The sequence below is a fragment of the Branchiostoma belcheri genome, unplaced genomic scaffold (assembly GCF_001625305.1).
Source record: "Branchiostoma belcheri isolate BF01 breed outbred unplaced genomic scaffold, Haploidv18h27 scaffold1260, whole genome shotgun sequence".
Classification (NCBI taxonomy): domain Eukaryota; kingdom Metazoa; phylum Chordata; class Leptocardii; order Amphioxiformes; family Branchiostomatidae; genus Branchiostoma; species Branchiostoma belcheri.
This window is the reverse complement of record NW_017802670.1, coordinates 150-4,245: the sequence shown is the minus strand read 5'-3', so window position 1 is coordinate 4,245 and position 4,096 is coordinate 150. Positions and strand designations below refer to the sequence as shown.

At 44.7% G+C, this 4,096-nt stretch overlaps 1 long non-coding RNA gene across 1 annotated transcript; it reads left to right on the top strand.

The window, feature by feature from the left end:
• The first annotated feature begins 5 nt into the window (after positions 1-5).
• On the top strand, positions 6-3,438 carry LOC109463483. The gene is made up of 3 exons (XR_002139826.1): positions 6-47; positions 3,031-3,125; positions 3,363-3,438. It is a non-coding gene; the product is annotated as an uncharacterized LOC109463483 (long non-coding RNA).
• The last annotated feature ends 658 nt before the right edge of the window (positions 3,439-4,096 follow it).

Sequence of the window (4,096 nt, the reverse complement as noted above, 5' to 3'; positions counted from 1 at the left end):
TGAGCATACATCAGCAGCTACAGGGGATCCTAGACAAGCAAACTCAGGTTAGGCTAAGACTGGTCCTCCCTGTGAAATGTACTGTCAGAGAAAGTTAAGACTGTAAAAGATAGTCCACAAAGGATTGTGGGCTGTGCGAATGTAACCGAGGTGGAATTCACCAGGTTCTTTTAGGATGCTGCACGGGAGACTAACTACAGGGCCAGCAAGAACACACGCGGGACACAGGCATTGCCGTCACACACGCACGGGAGACGATGGGCTGGGACAGTCTTCTCTGTAACCTTCTCTCAAGCTGTCTCTGTCTCAGACTGTCTTCTGACTGAGCTCCCAACCCACCGAACACCCAGCTTTTATTGTCAAACCACAGACAGGACACATATTGCAATGCAGACAGTCGTCTAGCAAGGGGAACAACACAATATTTCGCACCCATACGACATGTCCTTGATGTTCCTATCATCAAAGCCTCGAATTAGCATAACCAGATTATCATACTGGTCACAAAAACTACAAAGACGATGGCCTATTACATTATACATAAATGTGTCATTTTCAACCCCTTACACCCACCCCTATTTAAATGCGAGCCGTCCCGGCGAGCGCACAGCGTTTTGTTTTTATAAAACAACAAATATAAATATAGCAAAAATACATAGAAATACATAATAAAACAGGATACAAGCAATACACATGCTACACAATTGCAATTCCTCACATAGGCATGGAGGATATTGTTTCATAGAATAGATCAAATTTGTCAAGTTTAAAAGTACATGAGTTTTTCAAAAGTCTGTAGATCGGTTTTATATATATAACAACACATCATTAGCTACACATCACGAACTACATCACGACCCCTTCCTTCCTGGACCAGGGCGTCGTCTCACGTCACACGGCCTCAGCACCGCTCGCAGGTCCTCCACTGCGGACATCCTCAACACATCACGAACTTCACATCACAGGTCCCCGTGTTGCGTTGTCCCTTCACCTTCCCTTGGTTGCACCGCCACGGACGCCCTCCCCACATCTCCTGCTGGTCAGCCCCGATCACCGTCTTCCTGGAGAAGTTCCTCGGCGTGTCGGTCTGCTGGTTCAGGGATCCGATTAGGAATCTGACTGGTTCGGCCCACGTCCTTGTCGTGTGGGGTGCAGGGATCAGCCATGGAAAAGAGTCAACACACACACGCACAAACAACCGACCGTCCACATCTGTCTATTAAAACTCAGTAACTAAACTAAACAGTGACAAATAAACTCTCATAGAAACAAAAGGCTATAATGCTTTCCTTACAAATCTCTGCAAACTAGGCCGACCGAGGCTCGCTCAATACACATCCTACCCTAGGAGCACGTGGATCCTGACCTATCCCAGCTCAAACCACAGCAGTCTGAATAGAGCTCCTCATGGCATATTCTACTTGATTCAATGGAAACATTTCAATCCTCTTATACAAATCAGTGCTCTCCAGGTGATAAACATTTGTTTTCAAAGACAACAGCCGAATACAACAAACAAACAAAGACAACAAATTTGGACACAATGCTAACTAATAAATATTCAACCGGCCAAACTGCCAACCTTTTAGATATTCAAAATCCTGGACATACTAACAACTCCTGACAGGGCACCCCTGTTCAAACTTTGGATACAAAACTTCAGAAGTCCAGAAAAAGATAAAGATAAACCACTTCTAAACCAACTATCGAATAATGTTACTTAAATATCTGCATAAAAACACGACAAGACTTCCAATCCCGGGCCGACACAATCTCCTGAAGGACCGAGAAGTCCAACCCCCGAAGTCTGGGTTTCCCCGGAGATAAATATGTACCCATACCATAATTTCTTCCTACCTAAAACCGACATAATTAGAATCCTGACATCAAACCTAACATAAACCTCAACTAACTCGGAGCCAACAAAACTAAACTTCGGACGGTCTGACATTGTGCGCATGAAATGCTTACACCCACCGCATCACACACTCTCTCGGCCGACTCCTGGTTCTGCAGTCCGGCTGGCCGCCCGGGTCTTCTCCAGGTCACGGCCCTGACGCCTCGTGGTCTTGACTCTCCCGGCCCTGCAGCCCTCGCACTCCGCACGTCCGTCCCGCCTCTCCGATGCGGCTCTCCAGCTCCGATCTCACAGCGTCCTGGTCTCACAGTCCGCCTGCCGAGGTCCGCTTCTCCCTGGTGTCGGTCCTGCCCTCCCGTGCGCGGCTCTGGCCCTCCTGGTCCTGGCGTGGCTCTGCCCTGCAGCGTCCCCCTAGATGTTGGTTTAAACAGCATCCTGCCGACAACGCCAAATGTAACCGAGGTGGAATTCACCGGGTTCTTTGAGGATGCTGCACGGGAGACTAACTACAGGGCTAGCAAGAACACACACAGGACACAGGCATTGCCGTCACGCACGCACGGGAGACGATGGGCTGGGACAGTCTTCTCTGTAACCTTCTCTCAAGCTGTCTCTGTCTCAGACTGTCTTCTGACTGAGCTCCCAACCCACCGAACACCCAGCTTTTATTGTCAAACCACAGACAGGACACATATTGCAATGCAGACAGTCGTCTAGCAAGGGGAACAACACAATATTTCGCACCCATACGACATGTCCTTGATGTTCCTATCATCAAAGCCTCGAATTAGCATAACCAGATTATCATACTGGTCACAAAAACTACAAAGACGATGGCCTATTACATTATACATAAATGTGTCATTTTCAACCCCTTACACGAATATTTGGATTTTTTGTGCCAGTTGTTTCCATCATTCAGCCTTGTTCCTCCCCACTTGAACACTTTGTTTTTCACCCAAGCAAAAGTTTTCAACCCCACTGGTATTACTTGCTGTTCCAAAATGGATATAAGCAGGGTCTAATACAATGTACACACGAATATACCAGTAGTAAGAGTATATCTTGTTATTACCATTCTGAGTCAATAATGCCAAAGTGTACTGGAGTTGATATCCTTACCGGTATCTTTATTCCCCTCCATGTATGTCCCTGTACATATATATGTCCAGACAGCAGACTTCCCCAGACAGAAGCTGGAAGGTTCTCCCAGTGAGCTGCTGAGAAGAGCCCTGTGTGACGGCTTCTTCAACCACATAGCCAGGAGGTAGGCCATGCCCTAAACCTTAGATGTTCAGAATATAGCTTTCGATTGCAAAACTTTCAAGAGGCATAGTTTTCAGCAAGGAAGCTCTATCATATGATAAAATCTTGGTTTCAGGGTAATGGATGAAATATCCAGCATTGATAGTTAATTAGAAAGAAAATATTGAAATACAGTAGAAATCATTGATACTTCAAAGTAAGTCTGTTAGAACTTTAGCATTCTTTTTTTTTCTCTCAGATCTGCTACTGGCCGCAGCTTCCGAACCATGGATGGCCACGCCTCCACTGTGTTCATCCACCCTTCCTCAGTGGTGAGTGCCAGTAAGATTGTAACCCAGTGCATTTAAATTTCTGCTGTTCTGCTGCATTTCATTTGTAACAGTCACATCACAAGGTAATGCCTCTTCATGTGTACCCATAATAATGCACTAGCATTTTAATAGAATCATGATGTGAAAACATGTTCTAAACTGAACCATGCAATCTTCTATGTGTCTACACTATCCCAATACAAGAACATTATTTTGCAGTTTGAAGCCTAAGCTCGTGGCACAAAAAACAAAGTCCCACTTCTGTGTTGACAGTTTGAGTGTATGAAATTTACAAACATGAAGCGGAAATTCCTAACAAGTACAGAATTCCTTCTCAGAATCAATTTTGGTGATGTTTTGAAGACAGGAAGCTCCTCAACTAAACTAGAATGCATGTTTGCAAGGAAGTTTTTATTTAAAGCTGTTTTGATTCTTGCCTAGGGCCTGTTCATGATAAAATATAATTTCAAGGCCATACGTAGAAATGAAAGAAATAGTCTTACAAGTCTGGAGAAGGTTGTGTAGTTTGTTACTGCATTATTGTCTAGAAACAAAGATTTCATTCATCATTCTGAGGGAAAACATGGCCTACATAACTCAGTAGTTCTAATTTGACAGCCAAGGACAAGAGATAACCTTTGGTTACAAAGGTCAAGATATG